This window comes from Canis aureus, chromosome 26, assembly GCF_053574225.1.
Source record: "Canis aureus isolate CA01 chromosome 26, VMU_Caureus_v.1.0, whole genome shotgun sequence".
Taxonomy (NCBI): Eukaryota; Metazoa; Chordata; class Mammalia; order Carnivora; family Canidae; genus Canis; species Canis aureus.
Window position 1 is genome coordinate 17609015 of NC_135636.1, and position 25793 is coordinate 17634807.

Sequence of the window (25793 nt, forward strand, 5' to 3'; positions counted from 1 at the left end):
TAACAGCTGCTATCCAGGCTCCCCAGGTGATACTCTTGACCCCTCACCCCACAAAAACAGTCAAATATATTTTCCAGCACTCTTTTATGCATTATTCCTTTGGGGCTCAGCAGGCTGTTTTAATCTTGACTGGTCAAACAAATGTGCTGCAATGTGGGTGATCACATAAAAGGAACAATCTTAAATGTTTCTGCTCATGCAAAGCCGTTTTAGGTCAAGTTCCTTAGAAAAGCCTGAAATGGGGATTCTTATGAAGTGATTTGTTGAGGGAAGATTCTCAGGAAAAGGGGAGGGGCCTAGGCATGAACATGGTTACCCTTGGAGATTAGAATTGTTCCACCTTGAGACAAGGAAGCTGGGTATCTGTCAGCCATTGGCTGTGGCTGCCCCTGGGTGAGGAGCGGTGGCACACCTCTCCATTGCTGTGGCTCCCATCAGCCTCAGGCATTTTTCTAGAGGATATAACTATGAGCTCTCAGAGCAGGTGGGGAAGGGGAATGTAGCCCAGGAAAAGGTGTCTGGAGGAGACTCCAACAGTATCTACTACAGAGAGGCACTATTTAGAAAGTGAATTTTTAAAAAAGATTTTATTCATTCATTTATTCATTTAGAGTTCATGTGAGCATGGCAGAGGTAGAGAGAGAATCTCAAGTAGACTCTGCACTGAGCATAGAACCTGATGCAGGGGGCTCCATCTCATGACTCAGATCATGATCTGAGCTGAAATCAAGAGTCAGATGCTTAACTAACTGAGCCATCCAGGCGCCCCTAGAAAGTGAATTTTGAACTCAAAGAGAGAAAATATAGAGGATGCTTACCATACCATGAAGCAATTCTTAGGCACCGGCTGGATGTTTAACATTCATTCAATTGACACTGTCTACTTGAGATAGTATCAGATCCCACAGGCTATGGGCTTAGTCCTACAAGATTGCCCTCTACTTCACAAGCCAGCCAATTGCAAGTAGAGGTTGTTACCTGTACTTCTGAACAACTGGATAGCTTGCAGGTCCAATGACTCCCTCCTTGTGTTTGAGTAATTTACTATCATGGTTCACAAAATTTAGAGAAACATTTTATTTACCAGGTTATGCGTTTATTATAAAAGGATATAACTCAAGAGCAGCTAGATGGAAGACATGCATAGGGCAAGGCATGTGGAAAGGTTGAGGAGTTTCCATATCTGAGTATGCCACTTTACTCCAAATATGCACATAATTACCAACCCAGAATCTCTCCCAACACTGTCCTTTTGGGTTTTTATGCAGGCTTCATTACATAGGCATGATTATTAAATCATTGGCTATCAGCAACTGATTCAACCTCCAGTTCCTATCCCAGTCCCCAGAGGTTTGGTGGATGGGACTGAAAGTTCTAACCCTCTAATAATCTTGTTGGTTCTCCTGGCAAGCAACCCCCATCGTTAGGTGCAGTCCAAAAGTCATCTATTAACATAAAGACACTTTTAGTGCTCTTATCACTTAGGAAATTCCAAGGGTTTCAGGAGCTCTGTGCCAGAAACAGGGACAAAGACCAAGTATATATTTCTTTTTTTTTCCTTTTTTTTCCAAGTATATATTTCTTATTATAAATCACAATATCACAAGGCTTGACAATTGTCTAAATGTTTGATGAGTTGTAATGTCATGTAGAGAAACCCATTCTGTAGGCAGCTCTAGGATCCCTAATTGGGCCCTCTGTAAAAGCAGATTTGTGCTTAACATAAGGGGAGGACTTTGTGTGTGTGTGTGTGTTTTTAAGATTTTATTTATTTATTCATGAGAGACAAGGAGAGAGAGAGAGTCAAAGATATAGGCAGAGGGAGAAGCAGGCTCCATGCAGGGAGCCCAACTTGGGACTCGATCTGGGACTCTAGGATGACGTCCTGGGCCAAAGGCAGACACTCAACCACTGAGCCACCCAGGCATCCCAAGGGGAGGACTTTGAACAATTAGAGTCATATGAACACAGAAAGGCCTGTCCTAAGAGTAGTGAGTTTCCCAAAAAGAGACTGCACAGAGTTTGGCAGGAAGGTAGTATAGGGCATCAATTAGGTTCCTCAAAGAAAGAAAAAGATGCTGGTTCTTGACATTCTGATCAGAGATTTAAGAAGAAGGTATACAATGGAGATATTGGTTCAGGTCAAGTACACTTCTGTTAATACAGGACTGTTTATTATGAGTGAATCCCTTGTTCATTAACCCTGTGGGCCACATGCCAGCTGAGAAGTGGACTGGTGGGAACTTCTTGCAGTTAAAGTGAGCCCTGGTAGACATATAGTATGAGCTACAAAGTAGAAGAGAAAGGTGGATCCTGAAAGAAAGACTAAGAACCTAAGAGGAAAGGTCACTGGGTATATCCCTCTCAAAGTTCCATGGTCCAGTACTGGCTCTGAATCTTATTGGAGATATACCCTCAGATACTGCTTGATAGAATTTTCTCATGCCTCTAGACCGGCTGCACAATAGACCCAGTTGTGGATATTTTTAAAATCTTACTGTCCAGCTGTTCCTTGGACCAATAAAATCAGAATTTCTTGAGGGTGGGAGACATAAAATTTTTAAATTTCATTGTGTAATTAAGGTTGAAGACCACTGGCCTAGGGACAACAATTTTCAGACCTTAGTTTACAGCAGAATCATCTGGAGGGCCTGTGAAAGCACATGTTACTAGGTTCTACCCCTAGAATGTTAGATTCAACAGATCTGGGATGAACCTGAGACTGCATTTCTATCAAGCTTCCGGGTGATGGTGCTGCTGCTGGTGGTGGGAACACCATACTTTAAATATATTTAGATAGAGTTAGGCGTTTAGATTTAGCACCTCCCCCATCCCATCCCATCCCATCTATGATCATTGGGGGTTTTAACTTTCTCCTGGCTAGGTCATAGGGTTGGGGATGGGTGGAGAGAGGAGTATAAATTCATTGGGATGCATGATAGGCAGTGATGAGTATTAAATGGCTTCATTTGGCACTAGAAAAAGAGCTGGCAAGCAGGGATGCTATGGTAAGTATGCATGGAATATTTTCTCAATTAAATTTAAACCTCTGCTGCCAGAGAAAAAAAAGTCTCTCATGAAAGTTGTATACTTCAGAGTAAGTGGATTTAAGAATATTTCTCTGTGATAAAGATATTTTATTTGGCTTCTTGGCAACGTAAAAATTTGTGATCAGGATATAACACTATGATATGAAACAAATTCCACAAATAAGTGAAATGAAGTCGGTCAAGACAAACAACATAAGCCATCTTGCTCAAGGACAGTGACCCAGCATTACAGGCAAATTTTGCATTTGATGCTAGCCATTCAACTTCTGAAATTTCTCCAAGAATGAAAATCATCCAGGGATGAAGAAATAATAAAGGAAGTCTCAACTACAATTGCAAATGTTGCATTTTCTGATCATAAGAGGAACAGTTTCCAAAATGAAAAAAAAAATCAAGCATTTTATAGATGTTTTGCCAGAACTGGATCTTATTCCATAAAGTTTTTAATCACCTTTTTAAACTTTTTGCGCTTTCTTATTGTCTCTTTCAGGCCTGATTATTCAATGTCTACAATTAATATTTATATTGACTTGAATCATCTTTACCAAGCCCCACTTAGCAGCTTTGCTAACTGCCCACCCAAGTCCTCTCTTCACTTGTACCTCACTAACTGAACCCTGATTCTTTTTCAGAGCAGCAAAGTACCCAGCTAAAAACCACTCCTCCTTTCTTTGCAGCTACCAGTCCTGGCCAGCGAAATGTGAGCAGAGGTCACTAGCTAAAGCTTCCAGAAAACCTTTCAGAAGTGGAGAGAGACCTAGCTTGCTTGTATCTTTTACCTCTTTCTCTTCATCATCTTTCTCATCTCATCTTTCCCAACATGGATGAGAGGCTATCCTGTGGCCTTCAAGTGTTGTACCTGAGGACAAAAGCCACTTACCAAAGCTGGCAGAATGTGAAGGTAGGAGAAGCCCGGGATGATGATAATGTGGGATTTGCAGCATCAGACCAGGGGTGCTGACTTCCAGTCTTCCTGTAACAAAAACGAAATCCTCATTTGGAGGGACCATGATGGGTGACTCTGTGTCTTGCAGCTCAAAACAATCCCAACTGGTATATCCACTCTCTTCTTTAAAGTAGCTCTGTTACTGGCAATAGTAGAGCAGCAATTCTCAGACTGGAGCATGCATCAGAATCAGCTGGGGGGCTTGTTGAAATACATCTGAGTTCCAGCCCCAGATCATCTGATTCAGTAAATCTGGGGAGAGGCCTAAAAATATGTATTTGTAAAAAGTTCCCAGGTGATCCCTGTGTTGCTAGCCTGATAATAAAATTTTAACAACCCACTGATAGGCACAGAAAGGAGGCAAACCTATCTGTGATGGTTTCAGTGTAACCCTACCTCAAGTGAGAGCTTGAAGTGAATGACACTTCAATGTTCATTTCTTGAATCCTCTAATTCTGTGACTCTGTTTACATTGGCCAAAAGACCTGATATTCTCCATATTCAGCTGTTGGGTGCCAGTAGTCAAACCCTCAAAATGGCTGCCTAAATATATATATATTTTAAGATTTATTTATTTATTCAGAGAGGGAGAGAGGCAGGGACACAGGCAGAAGGAGAAGCAGGCTCCATGCAGGGAGCCAGACGTGGGACTCAATCCTGGGTCTCCAAGATCACACCCTGGGCTGCAGGCGACGCTAAACCACTGCACCACCGGGAACTGCCCTGCCTAAATATTTTCAAGACATCCTAGGTACTTAGCAGTGGCTAAAAACAATCTGGCGGTTGAGTCAAATGCCTTATGAAATCTTATCTTTGCCCTTAACATACCAGCATATTTCTTGGGATCCAGTTCACATATGTAGTGAGTTTTAGGCACCAACAACTTCCTTTGGTGGCATCTGCCTTCGGGGACTGCTCCCATCCACAGCTTACTTGAGGGAACAATTTAGAAGAAACTCAAGGTGACATTCCTCTTTTGAAAACTCTCTCTTACACTAGCTACTAATAATTGCTAACTTTCCAAATGAGTCCAGGGAGATTAATTTTCTATAAAAGCTGATTTATGGCCTGCCATTCTAAGAAGATGGCCTGAGTCACTCTCCTAGACTCATGCTCACAGCAGAATAGTCAGTGATAAAAATCTTCTCTTTAGAGGCAGAAAATTTATGGGCAAACTTCAAGGTCCTCCCCCTAAACTGAGTAATTAATCTTGAGGCTAGATAGGCAAAGCAAATAAAGATCATTTGCAGAGCAGCAAAAAGGGATGCCCCAAATTTGGATTTTCAGGCACAGTCTGAATATTGAGAATATTGAGGCCTTATGTATATTGAGGCTTTGCCCTGCATGTTCTTTGTTTCTTGGTTTTCTGGTTGGTTTCTTTTTTCCTTTTTGTCTTTCTTTCTTTCTTTTTTTTTTTTTTTTTTTTTGCCTTTCATATTCTTTGTATTTCCCCAATTAGGAATAAAGCTGAGTCTACTCCAATTATAAGGCTAGTAGTTTAAAATTTAAGATATTTTTGAGAATCTGCAGAATAGGATAACTATAAAAACACTACTGCAACTATCATGTATTGATCATAAATCCCTTTTTTATGACTGAACCCTGAATTTTTAGGAAGTCACTGAGGCCTCCTAATGACCTTGTGGGATGAATTCAATTATTCCTCCCATTTGACAGATGGGCCAAAGAGAGGCAGCTAACTTAACCTAAACCACAGCTAGTAAACTGGCGAAGCCAAGGATTAGAGGCCCAGTAGGCCGATCTTAGAACTCTTAACCGCGTGATGTACCAAACCAACAAATAAAAAACTACCTATGGAGGAAGTTGGGGTGGCATATTTATGTAAGTAGGAAGTTTGGTGGGGGTCAAAAGAACTTAGGTAACTTCAAAAGCAGACTGGGAGAGGTATAGGGCTCATTAACAATTATAACATGCCCAATTACTTATTATTTTATACACTATAATTGCATATGCATTTATATAATATTAATATAGAATTATATTAATATCATTATATTATATAATTAACAATACATAATATATGTGAGATGTATATATAATATACACTATATTGATGATCTTGTCTTATATAATATGTGATATTTAACATACATAGTTTTTGGAACAGTTTTACTAAGATATTATTCACATACCATAACATTTAGTAATTTAAAGTATACATTTCAGTAGTTTGTAGTATAGTCACAGAGTTGTGCAACCATCACCACTAATTTCATAATGTTTTCATCACCCTAGAAGAAACTCCATACCCACTAGCAACCACTCACTATTCCTCCCTTCCCTCAGTGTCTGGCAACAACTAATGTACTTTCTTAGACAATAGAGTTGTCTATTTTGGTTGGTCCATGTAAACGAAATCACACGATATGCAGTCTTTTGTAATGGACTTCTTTCACTTAGCATCATGTTTCCAAGGTTCCTCCATGTTTTAGAACATATCAGTGTGTTCTTTTTATGGTCAAATAACATTCCATTGTATAGATACATGATATCTGTTGGTCAGTTGATGGACATTTGGTGGTTTCCACTTTTTGGTGGTTATAAGTAATGAGGCTATTAGCATTCATGTATAAGTTTTCATATGAACATGTTTTCAATTCTCTTGGGTATATACCTAGGTATGGAATTGCTGAATCATATTTAACTCTATGTTTAACTTATAAGGATCTGCCCGCTGTTTTTCAGAAGTGGCTGAGCTACTTTACAACCCAATCAGCAAAGTGTAAGAGTTCCAATCTCTCTATTCTCACCAACATTTATTGTCTGTCTTTGTCTTTTTTCTTTTAGTCATCTTCGTGGGTGTGAAGTGGTATCTCATTGTAGTTTTGATTTGCATTTAGGTAATGACTAATGATGTCAGGTATCTTTTCTTCTGCTATTGGCCTTCTGCATATCTTCTTTGGAGCAATGTCTTTTCAGATCCTTTGCCTATTTCTAAGTTAATCTTTCTTTGACTTTTTGCTGTTGACTTGTAAGTATTCTCTATACATTCTAGTCCCTTATCAGTTATGTGATTTGCAAATATTTCCTCCCTTCCACGGGTTGTCTTCTGACTTTCTTTGTGGTTTCCTTTGAAACACAAATTTTTTTTATTTTGATGAGGTTCAATTTATTAATTTTTTCTTCTGTCACTTGTGCTTTTGTGTCATATCCAATAAGTCATTGCCTAATGCAGTATTACAAATATTTATGGTTAGGTTCTCTGCCAAGATTTTTGTAATTTTAGCTCTTACATTTAGATCTTGGATCTATTTTTTAAATTCAATTAATTAAGATATAGTGTATTATTGTTTTCGGAGGTAGAGTTCAATGATTCATCAGTTGTATATAACATCCAGTGCTCATTACATCACATGCCTTCCTAATGCCTATCACTCTGTTACACCATCCTACCACCCTCCCCCCTCCAGCAATCCTCTGTTTCCTATGATTAAGAGTCTCTTATGGTTTGTGTCCCTCTCTGATTATGTCTTATTTTACTTTCCCCTCCCTTCCTTTAAGCTCCTCTGTTTTGTTTCCTAAATTTCACATGTGAGTGAAATCATATGATAATTGTCTTTCTCTGATTGACTTATTTTGCTGGGCATAATACCCTCTAGTTTCATCCACATCATTGCAAATGGCAAAATTTCATTTTTTATAGCTGAGTAATATTCCATTGTGTGTGTGTGATATATATATATATCACGTCTTTATCCATTCGTCTGTTGATGGACATCTGGGTTCTTCCCATAGTTTGGCTATTGTGGACATTGCTGCTATAAACATTGGGATGTGGGTTCCCTTTTGGATCACTACATTTGTATCTTTGGAGTATATACCTAGTAGTATAATTGCTAGGTTGTAGGGTAGCTCTATTTTCAATTTTTTGAGGAACCTCCATACTGTTTTCCAGAGTAGCTGTACCAGCTTACATTTTCACCAGCAGTGTAAGAGGGTTCCCCTTTCTCTGCAACCTCACCAACAGTTGTTGTTTCCTGACTTGTTAATTTTAGCCATTCTGACTGGTGTGAGGTGGTATCTCATTGTGGTTTTGATTTCTATTTTCTTGGGCCTTTTTTTAGCTGATTTTTGCATATGATATGAAGCACACATCCAACTTTATTCTTTTGTATGTGGATATCCAGTTGTCCTAGCATCATTTATTGAAAACACTATTCTTCCCCCATTTAATTATGTTGGCATTCCTGCCAAAAATGAATTGACCATAAATCTAAGAATTTATTTCTGGACTCTAAATTGGATTCTATTGATCTATATCTTTATCTTTATGCTCATATTTAAGACAATTACTGAAGCTTTGTAGCAAGTTTTAAAATGAAGAGGTATAAGTTCTACAGCCTTAGTCCTTTTTTAGAATTGTTTTGGTCATTGTCAATTCCTTGCCTTTCTGTGTGAATTTTAAAATAAGTCTGCCAATTTCTGAAAAAAATGCAGTTGGAATTTTGATGGGACTAGTTTTTAGTCTGTAGAGCAATTTGGATATTGCTACCTTAACATTATTAAGCCCTCCAGTCCCTAAACATGAGATGTCTTTCTACTGAGTTAGGTACCCTTTCAATTGTTCTAGAAATATTTTGTTATTTTCAGCATTCAAGTCTTGTACTTTTTTGCTTAAATTTTTCCTACATATTTTATTATTTTTGATGTTATAAATGGCACATTATTCTTAATTTCAGTTTTGGATTTTAATTGCTAGTATATAGAAATACAATTGAGTTACATGTATTGATCTATTTTGCAACCCCATGAATTTTTTTATTAGTTCTAATAGCTTTTTGGTAGATTATTTAGAGTTTTCTACAGGCAAGATCTTGTCATCTGTGAATAGAGATAGTCTTAATTCTTTCTTTCCAGTGTGAATGCCATTTGTTTAATTAATTAATTAGTTAGTTAATTAATTAATGCTTAATTGCTTTGGCTAGAATCTCCAGTAAAATGTTGAATAGAAGTGGTGAGAGCAAACCATCTTGTTCCTGATCTTGGAGGAAAACTTTCCAATCTTATGTTGCTATGATGTTAGCTGTGGGCTTTTTAGAGATGGCCTTGTCAGATTGAGGAATTTCCCTTCTTTACTAGTTTACTGAATATTTTTATCATGAAAGGGTGTTGAATTTTGTCAAATGTTTATTCTATGTTTATTGAGACGAGCCTGTGGCTTGTGGCCTTTGTTCTATCAATACGGGTCATTACATTATTTGACTTTGGAGTGTCAAACCATCTTTGCATTGCTGGCTGGGATAAATTCCAGTAGGTCATGGTGTCTATTCCTTTCTATACATTGTTTGATTCAGTTTTCTGGAACATGTTGCATTTTCATTTTGGCATATAATTAAGTCTCAGAAGAAGACTTAGCAAAATACAAAGTTAGCCTTTGGCATCTATACTAATTGTATGACTGTGGACAAGTTATTGCCCCAATCTTTGCTTCAACTGTAAAATGGAGAGAACAGTAAAATATACTTCTATTCCCTTGGGTTATTGTGAGGATTAAGTGAGATATCTAGAAAATTCTAGTATCTGGCTCATAGTAAGTACTCAATAAATAGAAGTTATTATGATAATTAGTTTAATAAAATATTATGACCATTTCTCTAGCAGCCAGTTGGTGCTTATTCATGGAGTTATATCCTATTTTCATTAAACTTTATTTCCATCCAATCAGTATTTGCTGCACAATTGTGAGGGGCAGTGGATTTACTTTGGCCTAAGTCATTTGTAAGGTTGGTTACCTCATAAAGCGTTGAACATTTTAATTACAGAAGGCAGAAATATGCTCACATGCTAGCTAACTACTAGCCCTTTGTGATGCGGGATCAGCACCCTGGGCTCACGGAAGAAACACGATCTAGAGCCAGAGAAGGAAGAGAGCTGGAGGAGAGGGAGCTGAAGGCAGGAGAAGGTCAGAGAGATGCTTCGGCATGACAGAGCTGGTACTAAACCTGATCAGACTGGAAGAGGGTTTGCCTTACACAGAGCTAAGTACACCAACACGAAGGTAATGTCAAACAGTCCTGTAGAGATGAGAGTGGGAGCAGTGAGGGGCTGGCAGGAATGGTATAGGGACTTCCTCTTGTAGACCAGAGGCACATCTTCTCTATAGACAAAGGGTTCTCTCTGGGGGAATAGACAAAGGGTTCTCTCTGGGGGAATGCCAGAGGGTGCTTGTGGCTCCAGCTCTGGCCTCTAAGATGTAGTGACTGGCAGACCTGAATTTATTTTATTTTTAAAATATTTATTTATTCATGAGAGACACAGAGAGAGAGCTAGAGACACAGGTAGAGGGAGAAGCAGGCTCCATGCAGGGAGCCCAATGTGGGACTCGATCCTGGGTCTCCAGGATCACACCCTGGGCTGAAGGAAGCGCTAAACCGCTGAGCCACCCGGGCTGCCCCAGACCTGAATTTAAAGGTGAAAGGATTTCCACATCCTCTTTATCTGCAGTTTTGAACATTGCCTGTAATGTTCTTATAAAACAAAGATCTGATTTTCACACTGTTCTGCTTCAGGCCCTTCAAGGCTTTTCTTTATCACCAGCATAAACCCTAAATTCCTTAAAATAGTTTACATCTTTTGCATATTCTGCTCTCCTCTTGCCACTCAGTCATATTCAATGACTTCTTCCTTTTTGAATATGCCTTTTCATCTCTGAGTTTTTGCAATGCTGTCCCCTCCTTTCAGAATCCTCCCTCTTCTCTTCACCTCCCAGCTGCCTTCAATGGCAAGAATTCCTCCTCAATCTAAAGTTGTCAGCTTAGCCTGAAATTTCTCCCAGGAAACCTGATCCCCAAACTTTTAGGTAGAGGCCCTTCCCATGTGCTTCTATAGCACCTTGTTCCCCCATCTATCCCTCACATGTATAAATTATTGCCCATTGATGGCTGTGGGCTCTGAGAAAGCAGAGGTGGTGTGTGTTGTTCACCACTCAAAATGGTGTTCTCACCCAGCAGCAGCAGCAGCAGCAGCAGCTGAAAGCATGTTGGAAATGCAAACTCTTGGGCTTACTTCAGACCTATTGAATCAGAACTTCTGGGAGGTGGGACCCAGGAGTGTTTCACAAAATTTCCAGGAGTTTCTGATGTGTGCCAAATTTTGAGAAGCATTTATATAGTCAGGTGCCTGGCTACTGGTAGATGATCAATGAATAAATGTATAAGTCCTAAGTGTACTACTCATATGTAATCTTTACCAGATCACTTAGCCTTAGGATGATTCTCATCTGTAATATGCTCACCTCCTTTCATAGGATTAGGAGACAAAAATGTGATGGCTTATGAAGAAGCTTCTGCACACTGTCTGACACATAGTAGGTTCTTTCTTTCTTATTTCTTCATTCTTTTTTTTTTTTTAAGTAGGCTCCATGCCCATGATGGAGGGGCTTGAACTTATAACCCTGACATTGAGACCTGAGCTGAGATCAAGAGTCAGATGCTCAACCAACTGAACCACCCAGGTGCCCCTTGTTTCTTCATTCTTATTTGTAAAGTTGACTGCCTGCTAGGGTGGTCTTCTAACCCTCAGCCTGTTTACAGACCCTGGGAGATGTTTAGAGCATCCTACTCTGTTCACAGATCCAAAAAGGGAATAAATAAAATGCAGCTGATAGAAAAGTGTGTTCTTAGGAGTTTGCAGATGGCCCATCTGATCAGGAGTTTGTCTGGTTATGTGGGTTGATCAACATATGTAACAGATGAAGGGATATTGAAATGCTTTCTTTCCCTGCTTCAAGCCTATAGGCTAGGTGAGAACCATCATTTTTATTTTTAAAAGATAAAATTTTGGTTATCAATATTTTTCAATGCCAACTATAATAATTTCATTCAATCTGTTTATTAAATGATTTCAAAACTTGAGGTAGTATCTCTCCTAGTTTTGTCGTTTTAAAGTTTTTCGTAAATGCAAAGTAAGACAGGATTTAAAAGTTCCTGGGCTATTTCCTTGACCACATCCAACCACATCCGAGTCTGGTTCCTAAGTTCCTAATGGTTTCAATCAAGGTCTCATTCTCCTTAAATTGTCATTGAGCTGTTGAAGAGGGTTATAATTTCCTCCACATTTATTTGAATTGAATGGTCAATTAAAATACACAGTAACTAACCCCTAAATCGACTGGACTTCTAAGAGATTTTTTAAAAGGTGGTTAAAGGGATATGAAAATAAATGATGCATGAATGGTTAAGAGACCCACAATTCTTTTAAAGGCGCACTTTAATTTAGGCTGAAACCTATGCATTATGAAAAGCGCTACAAAGAACAGAGTGGGGGCAATACGGACATTTGTGTTCTTCATCAACGGAAAGGGATAGGTGGAAATTAATGGAGACAAAGAAGGGGATAGTGGCTTCTGAATTTTGTACGCTGGCATCTCCTTAGAATTAAATGGATGTGAGGCCCACAAAGGGAAGCTTGCCATCACACTCCGGGAAAGCAGTCTCAGCAAAGTATCCTGTATCCAAGAATGACAGAAAACTGTCAGAGCCACCTTCCTTCCAGGGATTGCACCAGTCTGAACAATAAGCATACAGGGTGACCAAATACCAGGGAGAATCCCAACCCCTTCCTCCCCGCCCCAAATTGTATTCTGCATACAACTTCCCGGACCTTTCTGTGAGCTGAGGAGTGGGAGAGAAGAACATACATATTCACTGTGATTGGATCCTCCCTAACCCAAGTGAAATGAAGATTTGGAGTCAGCTACAATTTGATTTTTTTTCTAATGAAGAATAAAACACTGTGTCATATTTTTAAGCATGAGAAATTTTGGAAGTAGAGGCAAGTTGACAACCTAAGTTAAAATTCTTCTCTTTGATCTCTGCATCTTCTTACTTCTGGTAAAGATGTCAGAACCAGGTAGACATACATAAGGCAGGTACTTTGGGGCATGTAACATGAGGCCCCAGAACTTTTGATTGACCAGAAGGTATTCAACCTTTAAAGAAGTGGTATAGAGTAGAGCTAGGAGAATAAGCTAGGTTCAATCTGAACTTCACCACTTACTAGCTGTGTGATCTGCAGGATATTATTTATCCTTTTTGTACCTCAATTCCATCATTTGTATATGGGGATAATAATAGAGTACTCTATAATATTATTGAGATGATTAAATGAGCTAATATATTTATAGTACTTGGAACATTGTCTTGCCCAGGATTAGGGCTCAGTGAATGTTAATATCAACATCATCATCATTATCATCATTTCATGGAGCTGTGTCAGGTGACTAGGGTACTAATTTGACTTTACTCCTTTCCTTTTGTAAAACATCAAGTAGTAGATAAGCTGGACTAAGATCAGCTGTTTGTAAACACATCTTTAGCACCAGACATAATTTTCAAACATAAAATTCAAAAGGATCTTAGCATATATGTATTCATTGATGTTCTTTAATTCTAGTTGCTTAAATCAACAAGAGAAAGAAAAGAAATCCATGGGTTTACATAAAATAGCCCAGGAAGATCCAGCTTCAAGAATAGCTGGGATACACAGGTACAAAGTTATCAAGATCAGTTTTGTTTGTTTGTATCTGTGTCCTCATCCCCTCTGCTTTCCCTCTTTCTACTCCATCCCCAGGATCACCTGCCCCTCCTCATCACAGGACAGCTGCTAGAAGCTCCCAGAAGAATATCCTTCTAAATCTAATATACTGAAAAAGAAAGAGCATCTCTTCTCTAGTATTCCCTGTGAATGTTCTGACTTTCATTTTGATTGGCCTGGCATGGACTGCATGTCCAATCCTACACCATTTATAAGGCCCAGAGGAATGTATTGCACTGGTTGGCTACTTGAGTCACATATTCTACCAGCAAGACTGGGAAGAAGAAAGAAACCCTGTCCCCGAGATCAGACAATGGGAATAAACTGTACCCACCAGCCTTGCTTTGCACCCTACTTTCTTGGCAGGCCATTCTCAAAATCCCAAGTATTCCCAGTTTGAAGCCCGTTGGATGTGGGGATCTCTATATTTTGCAAGTTTTCAGGCTTACAGATCCTATTGGAGCAATTACCATGGGAGCATTCAAGGGCCTGAGCAGTCCCCTGAGGGAAGTTCCATTGAGTGTCTCCTAAATTGTAGCAGGCTGACAGCTACCAGCTCCAATGTCCCATAAGGCTTTGACTTGTCTCTGTGTGCTCCCCATCAGTGCTGTCTATCATAGACTTGTGTACAGTAGTAGGCAGGAGAATCATTTGGGTTGAGTTCTATAGCACCCAAGGTGCCACATGCCTCCTGTTCTAGTTATTTATTGCAGCTTAGAACAACAACAATTTATTAGTATCTCATATGGTTCTGGAGTCAGGCTCATCTAGGCATTTCTGGCTTCCAGCTTTGGTTACAGACAGCAGCTAGGGCTAGAGTCCTCTTGAGGCTTCTTCATTCATATACATACTGCATTCCCTAGGCGGAGAAGATCAAATGGCAGAAGCTAGAATATTTGGGACTCATTGTTCATCTCTCTCTTTTTCTCTTTCTCCCCATCTCAAAGGTACCACATGGTACCCTGAGCAGGACAGCCTCCGGGTTGTCAGATTTCTTATAGGGCAGATGAAGTCACCAAGAGTGAGTATTCCAAGAGAACAAGGAAGAACCTCTTTGCCCCTTTTCATACCCGGTCTTGGAAGTCACACAGTGTTACTTCTGTTGCACTCTTTCAGTTGAGGCAATGACAAAGCCCACCCAATTTCAAGGGATGGGAACATCTACCTATCTTCTATCTTTCAGTGGGAGGTGTGTCAAAGAATGTACAGCCCTCTTAAAACCATCTTACCCCGGGGGATGACTTTGGGTCAATCTAAACAATGTGTGCTTTCCAGGTCTCCGAGAAACCACTTCACACTTTTAAAGTCACATTTTAGGGATTATCCTCAGTCATTTTATTCTGATTCTGTCTTGCTTTTGGTGGGAATGAGGCAAGATTATCACGGCATAGCAAGAAAAGTGGTTTCTTAAACAACCATGTGCCAGGAAAGCGGCTTAGACATTGCATGCAAACGTAGTGGTCTCCATTTGGGCACATTGACATATTTTTGATAGTTGGGATCCTTTCAACACTTGTGAAAATATTGTAATACTTCACCCCAGTAGTTTGGGTTTTTCCTATAGAATACAGCTAAATTCTGGAAAAGCAGTAATGAGGCACTCTGAAGGTACTGTGATATAATCTGTTATTACCTGGAGTTTGATCATTTTCAGGAAAAAAACAATGTTATCTTTAAGATGAGCTCTATTATTCATTGAAAACTTTGGCATGTCTTCATATTCACAGTAAAAGGGAAAATACACAAACATCTGACTGTACCAAGACTCAATGCTCTGCTTTCTGCAACCAGCCCATCCTTGTGGTGATTAGATTACCCAGCACGTAAAATCAGAAGACAGAGAGAAAGCAAGATAGGGATATAGCTACCTAACCCTTCAGAGGAAACCACTTAACAGTGGTTTAGGGAATCCTCATTTGTAAGTATGTTTAAGAAAGGATTGCATAGGTGAAAGACATGCAAATTAGGTCTTCGTTTTAATTTCTGACACCTAGCCCAGGTCTAACTCCTTTTCTTGAAACTTACATGACTTCAAGATAGTGAAAGAATAAAATTCCCCGCTGTAGAATTGACTTATTATTAGGAGCTAAGTTCTGCTGAGTAAAGAGTACTAGGTTAAATGATAAAACCAGCAAAGAAGGTCTTTAGTTTTCTATTCCTTAGGGTGCTAACATTTGGGTCAGTGAAATCCATCCTCTCACTAGTGACTCTGACAGAACTAACTTGGGGATGCTATCACCAACATCTTTATTCCAAAGGCTTAGGACTCTGTCTAGTTAATTGGTAAATGTTTATGATGCTGGCTCCTGGGGTTCATTCCACAGGCATTCAACATGCATTTATTGAGCATCACCATATGCCAGCAGTTGTTCTAGGTACTTGGTTTACAGAAATGAACAAGGCAGTCAGTTTTGATGTATGGAGCTTATAGTTTAGCACCATGTCTTTCTGGAAAAGCAACAGTGGGGAGAAGTTCTATACATTATTCATTTCTACTTTAAAGCCAAGAGGGAGACCGAGAGGAAGTTTTCTGAGCTTTACAGTTGAATGATGATCTTTCTTATCTTCCAATCCTGTAATACGTTCTAGAGAAAGTGCAGAGAACCCCAGAGGTGGCTGATACAATAGCAAATGTTTTCCAGAATATGAGTCTATTAGTTAAATTTCCCCAAGATATAAAATCACAAATACTTGTTCAAAGTGCATCCTTGTCATTCTCTATCAATGTGAAATTTTGTAGCTTGGGACAGAGCTGGACTAGACTCATTAACTTGGGGTTAAGCTGAAAGGGAAAGAACCAAGATGCTGTTGCTGGAAAAAAAATAGAGGGGCAGGTAGGATACAGTGTCTATTTAATCAACAAATATTTATTAATTCCCTAGGAATTATAGGGTCGTTCTAGGGTTGTTTTGGTAAACAGGACAAACTGACTCCCTTGTGTATGTCGTATTCTAGCAAGGGAGACAGGAAAGAGATTAATGCAAATAAATAAATTCTATAATGCAGAGTAATGTGGAAGAGAATGACAGAGGTAGGTGTTTGAGATAGATTAATCACAACACAATACTCTAAGGAATTGAAATTCAAGCCAGATCTGAAGAGTATGCAGGAGTAAGTCATGCAGAGATAGTAGCCTGGGACAAAGCAAGTGATCCAGTAGGACAGGACAAACAGAGAGATGCAAAGAGCAGGAGAACTTGCAGTAGCACATATCCCATTGGTGCTGAGCCATCTGGTAGTGGGCTATATCTGGAAAGAAATGATCCAGCTATTTAAACAGGATTATAGACACTTCAGAATTAGGGCATCGAGGAAAAGCTGACACCATGAAAGCGAGGTAAACTCTACCTTTACAGGTAAAGATTGACCTTTGAGATTTGGATAAAACTGAGCTGGTGAGGTTCAGCTGCCGCTGAGAAGAGATGTGGAGGCCTTGAAGCAAGTTTAACTTTGGAGTCCATCGGTTTTCAGAATTGAGGGTCAGGGGACCTCATTCTATGGGGTGGAGGTGGACGGTGGTTGCTTCCTTCTTGGCTTAATCTGCCATCCTGAAAATGTACTTGAGACTGGACTTTGTGTAAACTTTAACTACTGTGTGTCTGAATGGAATTAAACTTTAGAAAGAAAAAAATATATAAAGGATCCTAAATTTTCTCTTCTGCATTAGGCAGGTGAGAATAATCCAAAGTCTCTTGGGGCCCCATAATATACAGAAATTCCCAAATCACTTAATTCACCACCCCTACTACATCATGAGGCCAAGATCTTGCTTTTGGCTCTTGAGGTTGCAATAGGGTTTGGTGATTCTGTTGGAGGAAATTGCTGTACATCCTCACATGATAGAGACTATTAATCCAGATCCTGCTTACTGCTTTCTGTGGATGTGGAATGCCTAAATTTCCTTCTCTAGGAAGGAAAAGATGCTGTGATGCTGTGGCCAAAAGGTAGAGTTGACTCTCTGCTTTCCATCGTAGGTTCTGTCATCTTCCCTACTAAGATTATGATATTTTTTGCGTCTTTTCTGATACTTCTCTTTGGTTCCTCTTCCTTTGGTCTATTCTCCAAAATTGTGGACTTTTCCTTGAGCATGAATTGCTTTCTACCTTTCAGGGATGGGGACCATTCTTCACCCTTTGTTCCTATCTCTAGCTTAGTCTACATTGTCTGGTCCACGGTCTTCTTCTAGTACTTCAGTAGGCCCTTGTTCTTCTTAGACAACCTACTAGTAGAGGGGTTTTTCCTTGATCTTTCCATGGACTCTTTTATTTTTTTAAGTTTATTTATATAAGTAATCTCTACATTCCCTATGGAGCTTGAACTCCTGACTGTGAGATCAAGAGTCATATATTCCTCCAACCGGCATGAGCCAGTTGCCCCAGACTGTGTCCTTTAGTAGGATCAGCAGAAGGTCAACAAAAGACCTCACTGAACTTTGAAGCTATAGACCTGCCTCTTATGATTTCTTTTTATCTTCTGTGTTTCCCATAACTCTTACCTACTCAGTCTATGGACAGTACTCTGCTCATTATCAGGCTCCAAAAAACTACTTCACCCCTGCCTTGTGGTCCTTAGTCAAGCTTAGAGGAAAGTTAGCTTGGCAAAGGTGTAATTGGCTTGCCTACTCCATTTCCCTTTCTTCCTGGCTACTCAGCTAGACTACATTTCCTAGACTCCTTTACAGTTAGTTGTAGACATGTACCTGAGTTCTATCCAGAAGAATGTGGCCCATGAAAATTTTCCATGAGCTCTCTACCATTTTCTGTTTTTCCTACTTACCAGGTGAATGGAGAAGATTCTAACAAACTAAGATGAGGAGTCATGAGATGAAGGAGTCTGGGTCTTAACCAAACCAAGAGAACCTGGTGGAATTTATATGAATAAGAACTACATTTCTAAATTGCTGGATTGCTGAAATTGTAGAGCTTGTTTGGTATAGGGCTAACATTATTTACCCTAAATAATACAGTTGGTCCCATCTCTTTCCTAAGGTACTGCTCCACACAGACACACATACATTCTCCTAAACTTCCCCTAGATCCCAGACCACCTGAACAGGTCTGCAGGTCATTCCCAAGAGGCACTGGGTCTAACAAGGAGCACATGCATAAGAAACAAAGGCCCTTCTTTCCCAAACCAAATCCATGATAGTTAACTTTTATTTTTTTATTTTATTTTATTTAAATTTTTTATTTTTATGATAGTCACACACAGAGAGAGAGAGAGAGAGAGAGAGAGGCAGAGACATAGGCAGAGGGAGAAGCAAGCTCCATGCACCGGGAGCCCGACGTGGGATTCAATCCCGGGTCTCCAGGATCGCGCCCTGGGCCAAAGGCAGGCGCTAAACCGCTGTGCCACCCAGGGATCCCCATGATAGTTAACTTTTAGTGAGCACTGGCTAAATGCCAGTCATTGTGGTAAGCAAAGGCAGATTTACAGTAAAGCCAATGAAGCTGAAATTTGGGACCTCTTCACATGCAGGACCCTTCTTAAGGCTCTGAAAGGGGACTTAGCATGTTCACATGGTTATGTTTTCATAAAATTTGCAAATGTAAATGTTTTCATTTATTTTAATTTGTGTGAGGGTATATTTGTATAAACTTCAGGCCCCACCAAATCTAGGTACAGCTTTGAAGCAGAATGTTTAATATGTGTTTTCAAATGGCATCCTCACAGCAACTGTGTAATAGTTTCTATTATTTTAGAAGAAATTACCAGAAGAAATTCGCTGCATGAAGACTTTAAGTCACTTGTCCCAGATCACCCAGCTCTGACTTGTTGGAACCAGGATTCAAGCAAAGGCTCTCAAGTCCAAGGTTGTTGAGGCCTGCATGGGGTCTCTAGCCCATGGGTTACCTGCATGTAGTCCAGGGAAGCTGAAGCAGCAACAGTGGCAACAGTTAGCATATTTCTCTTGGCCCCTCTGCATGACATTCTTTTTCTTTTTCTTTCACCCTAATTTCTTTTTTTTATTTTTCTTTTCTTTCTTTCTTTTTTTTTTTGTTTTTTAGATTTAATTTATTTGAGAGAGAGAGAGAGCATGAGTGTGGGGGGTGGGGAGGGCAGAAACAAACTCCCCACTGAGCAGAGAGCCCTAGGTGGGGCTTGATCCCAGGACCCCGAGATCCTGAGCGGAAGGCAGATACTTAACCAACTGAGCCCCCCAGGTGCCCCCACCCTAATTTCTTTAGACCCAGATAAAACAGGCTGGAGAGTTTTTTCAGGGTTGCATTAAAGTGTTAATTTCACACACTAGGAAGCACATAGGATTTAGCATCAAAAGACATGAGTTTTAGGATACAGAAACAATGGGGTGTAATGGCACAGATTTTGCCAAGAGATTGCTGGAGGTAGCAGTAAGCAATTGGATCAAAAGACTGTTGTAGGCTGTCAAAGGGAGTGGAACAGCTTCAAAGCTCATTACTGCCTCACTTCCTGAGGCTCACAGGTTGCAAAGGAACTGGAAGATGTGGAGAATAAACAGGCTGGCTTGGAAAGGGGGATTAAAACATGCAACTCCAGATGAGCCTTCAGGGCCAGCGGTGCCCAAGGGCTTGTGGGTGCATACCCAGCTGTTACCTGTGTGGGGGTTTTATCCGCAACTAATACACCAGCTGGTGGAGTTTTATTTCCTTGTTGACTTTTTTGCTACCACCTGGGGAGTCTTGGTAACTGTAAACAAAGATTTAGAACACTAATAAAGTGTCAGGCGCCAATTCAGTTGACTCTGTGCAGATACTAAAATCAAGTAAGCTGTGGATGAGCAGCTGGCATGGGGGACCCCAGCCACTTGGGCTGGTGGGAAGCAGGAGGAGGCCAGGAATAGGGAATGAGAGAGAAAGGGATTTGATTGCTGAAGTCCCTGTGTTCAGGGCCCATGGCTCAGGCACTTGTGGTACATGCTGTTGGATGGGCAGGAGATCCCAGGCCCTGGCTGCTATGAGTATTGGCTGCTAAGGGCTCACAAAGGCTCCCTTCCCCAAGCATTGCCCTCAACTCATGCTTACATCTTTACACTTCCACCAGGAGAAGCCTATAGAAATGACTGACTGATACAAAGATACAAAAGGAAAATTCCCTTGCCTTAATGAGGGGACTGATCATGTCAGCATTGTGATTTGTGCTCCAGTGTCTTTCATGGATCAGACCAAGTTTAGATTTTACCTGAACACATGTCTTTGACTGGCTTCTTCCCCTATCTTGTCTGCTTTTCTCCCTTAGATGCTTCTCCTAAAAGTCCTTTCTCAATGCACTATAGGCACCTGATTTTCCCCCATCTTGAGCTCTACTTATGGGGATGACCTAACATGGCGCTTAGGGTTTTAGGCTGTCATTGCCACAGCCAACTTTGGTAGGAGGTGAGCAGGGTTTTGAAGTAGGCAGTACCCAGAGATGTGTATTCAGGCAAATCCTCCAGCTATGTGTATATGTAAAGGATGGTAGGTAGAGATAGAAGATATATTTTGAGGAGCAGGTGTCAGCTCCCAGGGAAAGGAAACAAGTGGGCTGAGAATGGATATCAGGGTCTTTTTTTTTTTTTTTAAGATTTATTTATTTATTTATCATAGACAGAGAGAGAGAGAGAGAGAGAGAGAGGCAGAGACACAGGAGGAGGGGGAAGCAGGCTCCCATGCAGGGAGCCTGACGTGGGACTCGATCCCGGGACTCCAGGATCCTGGGCCAAAGTCAGGCTTTAAACCGCTGAGCCACCCAGGGATCCCCGGATGTCAGGGTCTTAACCAGGAAAATACAAGTAGAATACTTAGCAAGAAAACCAGAGAGAAATCCGGTGCTAGAGCCCAGGTCAGCAAAACCAGGGGCAAGGTGTGCTCTGACTTATAGTATACACGGAGGTCCAGGGATCTTATGGGACGCATCAAATCCTTGGTCTGTTGGTGGCAAAACCTAACTATATATTAGCCATGTGCATCTGGACAAGTTAATTTTCTTTTGTAAACCTCAATTCCTTCATTTGTAAAATGGCACATAGCATACATTCAAGAAATAGAAACTATTTTATTATATAAATAATATTCTAGGCCACAGTGGGTAATGGAATTTTTGTCTGCTATGTAATGGCCCTGGATTTCTACCGATGTCCCTGGATTTCTACCTAGGGCCCATTTGTAGATTTCTGGATTTCTACCTGGATTTCTACCTAAGGCCAGTTTGCAGATCCAAATTTGTAAAGTAAAGAAATGCAAAGCTATGCAATACGAAGTAGGGGCTGACATAATGGCCAAATCAACCTGCAAGGTCATAATGATGTTTGTATGATGATCAATCATTTGGCATTTTAAAGCCCAGAGCTCTGAGTTGCCATTTTTACATCTTCAGAGCCAGTCTTAGAAAAAAAGAGGAAAGAAGAGAGGGAGAGGGAGAGAAAATTATAAGCCAAGAATCCTCTAGCTGTGACCATCATTCATCCAGAATTGGACCCAAGAGGGTCTGTTAGGGAAAGTTGGACAGTCAATAGTTATTGACCCCAAGTCTAAAATTGCAAGAGTTTTTTCTACTTTGGCAGACACTACATTCACAATGCCAGATTGCCAGTGCCTAAATAAAACTGGAAATTCCAAACGACAAAAACATTAGGAACCCTGAGTCACTCAAACCTTCTTTCACTAGGACTATTCTCTACTCCCTCTATACTTCTAGTACAGAGTGTATGATCCTTTTTTTTTTTTTTTTTTTTTTTTAAGATTTTATTCATGACAGACACAGAGAGAGAGGCAGAGACATAGGCAGAGGGAGAAGCTGGCTCCCTGCAGGGAGCCAGACGTGGAACTCAGTCCTAGGACTCTGGGATTGCATCCTGAGCCGAAGGCAGATGATCAACCACTGAGCCACCCAGGTGTCCTATGTGATCCTTATTTTAGGAAAGGATTCAAAGAAGCAGATCTTGAGATGATAATTCACGTGCAATTTGGTTTATTGAAGAGGTTCTCTTGGGAAAAACTGGGTGCAGAAAGCAGGACAGAAAAGGGAAGAAGCAAAGTAGAGTTCCAGCCTTGGCGTGATCCTATAGTGGAGGATAGAGGAGTAAGTTACACCTCAGATTTTGGTCTAATCCCAAAGCAAGGGAGCTGGGCTTTCATTTTTCCACCCTAGTTCATTATTGGATAATGACCATTCTTGAGGACATAAAATCCCAGGAACTTCTGTCTCTCACTGACCACCCCAGTGGCCAAGGGTGGTTTTTTAAAGAGAATCAGAGTTGAACAATTAGAAGCAAAATACATAGAAAGGAAAGGAAGGCAAACTGAAAAGGTCAAAGGAACCCCAGGACATGTGAGTAAAACACCAACGTATAGCTAACTTAAGATGTGCTAACAGATACGCTAACTTATGCATACTTAAAATTATTTTAAGGGTCTGGAAAAGGCTAGTCAGTTCTGCAAATATGCAGTTTATTCTATACGCTTTAGTGTTATAAAACAAGTAAGGCATAGGATTTAGCATTAGAAGATGTCTTAGTTCTGGCTCTGACTCGTATAAACTGTGATCTTGAGGGAGTCACTCAACTTCCCTGAGCCTCAGTTTCTAGAGCTACAAAATGGATTATTATTTTATTTTTTAGTAGGCTCTCCACCCAAAGTGGGGCTTGAACTCATAACCCCGAGATCAAGAGTTGTATACTCTACTGACTGAGCCAGCTAGGTACTCCTAAAATGGGTTATTTAGCTATTTATTTATTTATTTATTTATTTATTTATTTATTTATTTATTTGTTATTTAGCTTTTTAAATATACATTGCTATTTTCTGCTAGATCCAGAGGTTTTGATATATGTGTTTTAAGACCTTGAATAGGATGGTAGATTTCTTTTTTAATTTTGTCTTGCAACTTAGTGTATTATTTTTCCTTTATATTTCAAACCATTTTAAGCCATATATATTTCCTATATATTTCAAGCCAATTCAAATACAGAATTGTTTCTTTTATGATATTAGGTCTCCTTTTATGCTTTTTGGCCTGCATTCAATTTCAATTCAATCTGATATTAATATAGCTGTATAGCTTTCTATTAGTTAGTAATTGCCTTTTTGTTCTTTTTCCATTTCTTTATTTTCAACTTTTCTGGATGATTATATTTTAGGTGTTTCTATTGTAAATCACACACAGCTGGATTTTTAAAATTCTGGTCTGATAATCATGTTCTTAAAGCTTAAAGCATAAAAAACTTAACAGAGTTTAAGTTATTCGGTGTCTCTCCCTCATCCTAAATAACCCAGGAACTTAATATGCTCGAATTACTCACCGAACACCTTCCCCATCCATATTTTCCTTGGTAGTATTTGAATTATAGCTAGTTATATGAAAAATATCTTTCTCTTTTTGAGTCAATAGCAAACTACATTGATCATATTTTATAAAATTCTGTACTATTGTTTATGTACTCCATTTCATCTCTCTCAGGGTGTTTTCTTCTTTTGTCTGAAATACATAGTTTAGTAGTTATTTCAGTGAAGATCTGTGGGAAATTATCTCTTATTATTTCCATTTCATCTTGAGTAAATTAATTTCCTGTTGCTTTTTTTTTTTTTTTTTTTTTTTTTTTTTGCTCTTAGTGTTATTTCCTCATGTGTTTTGGAATTCTATTATTGAATGGAGGTTCTCTCCCTCCCTCTCTCTTTCCCCCATTCCCCCACCTCAACCCCCATGTCTCATAGTCTTGCAGATTTACATTCGGTTTCTTCTTCCACCACCTCCTAGGAACATTTAGTCAAAAGTAGGTCTTACATTGGTAGCTCACAGCTCCCAAACTTAACTGATATTGGAGTTATTACATACTCAGCAACTGAGGATGAAAGACTATTTCTTAAAGCTTCCCTGTCACACAGTTTTCCAAAAATGGTAGTTGAGACATAGTTTTAAGAGTGTATTTCAGTGTCCTTTAATGGGTGAGAAAATCTCAAACCTGGCTTCTGACTTCAGTGAGTTTGAAGAGTCTCTTCCTTCCCATGGGACACTTTTGCTCTTGTTACCACACAGCAATCCAGATTTCTCCATTGACCATTTGCTTCTGGATCTGGAGTTAAGTGAGTCTGAAAACTTAATCCCAGTTACTCCTCTGCATTCACTTCCATTTCTGGTCTTTGGAGTAGTTTATCTCAGTTTCTAGAAGGCGTTATTGTGTAAACTCTTCTTTCTCTGTGTCATATTTTGTGTGTGTGTGTGTGTGTGTGTGTGTCATATTTTGTATTAGCTATTCCTGCACAACACACTACCACTGAAAATTGAGTGGCTTACTGCAGGTCATTTTTCTTTTTAAAAATTTAAATTCAATTTGCCAACATATTGTATAACACCCAGTGCTCATCCCATCAAGTGCTCTCCTTAGTGCCTGTCACCCAGTTACCCCATCCCCCCACCCACCTCCCCTTCCGCAACCCTTTGTTTGTTTCCCAGAGTTAGGAGGCTCTTGTGGTTTGTCTCCCTCTCTAATTTTTCCCACTCAGTTCCCCTCCTTTCCCTTATAATCCTTTTCACTATTATATTCCACATATGAGTGAAACCATATGATGATTGCCCTTCTCCGATTAACTTATTTCACTCAGCATAATACCCTCCAGTTTCATCCATGTCAAAGCAAATGGTGGGTATTTGTCTTTTCTGATGGCTGAGGAATATTCCATTGTAAATATAGACCACATCTTCTTTATCCATTCATCTGTCAGAAGACATTATGTCTCCTTCCACAGTTTGGCTATTGTGGACATTGCTGCTATGAACATTGGTGCAGGTGTTCCAGCGTTTCACTACATCAGTGTCTTTGGGGTAAATACCCAGTAGTACCATTGCTGGGTCATAGGATAGCTCTATTTTTAACTTCTTGAGGAACCTCCATACTATTTTCCAGAGTGGCTGCACCAGTTTGCATTCCCACCAACAGCACAGGAGGGTTCCCTTTCTCCACATCCTCTCCAACATTTGTTGTTCCCTGTCTTGTTAATTTTCGCCATTCTCACTGGTGTGAGGTGGTATTTCATTGCGGTTTTGATTTGTATTTCCCTGAGGACAAGTGATATGGAGCATTTTTTCATGTGCTTGTTGGCCATGTGTAGGTCTTCTTTGGAGAAATGTCTGTTCATGTCTTCTGCCCATATCATGACTGGATTGTTTGTTTCTTGGGTGTTGAGTTTGAGAAATTCTTTATAGATCTTGGATACTAGCCCTTTATCTGATATGTCAATTGCAAATATCTTCTCCCATTCTGTAGGTTGTCTTTTAGTTTTGTGGAC

At 39.9% G+C, this 25793-nt stretch overlaps 2 long non-coding RNA genes across 4 annotated transcripts in view; both read left to right on the forward strand.

Annotated features, from left to right (window-relative positions):
- Positions 1–25793, forward strand: part of LOC144297952 (uncharacterized) — a 129895-nt gene that overhangs the window by 82525 nt on the left and 21577 nt on the right. The window contains exon 4 of the long non-coding RNA XR_013364905.1: positions 3728–3951. This is a non-coding gene — a long non-coding RNA (uncharacterized LOC144297952). The remainder of the gene's footprint in view (positions 1–3727; positions 3952–25793) is intronic.
- Positions 9825–13883, forward strand: LOC144297953 (uncharacterized). 3 transcript variants are annotated; one of them, XR_013364907.1, is made up of 4 exons: positions 9825–10015; positions 11373–11470; positions 13411–13503; positions 13588–13883. It is a non-coding gene; the product is annotated as an uncharacterized LOC144297953 (long non-coding RNA). The 3 variants fall into 3 exon arrangements; XR_013364908.1 differs by lacking the exon at positions 11373–11470 and adding an exon at positions 11264–11323 and having other exon boundaries at positions 13411–13883; XR_013364906.1 differs by having other exon boundaries at positions 13411–13883.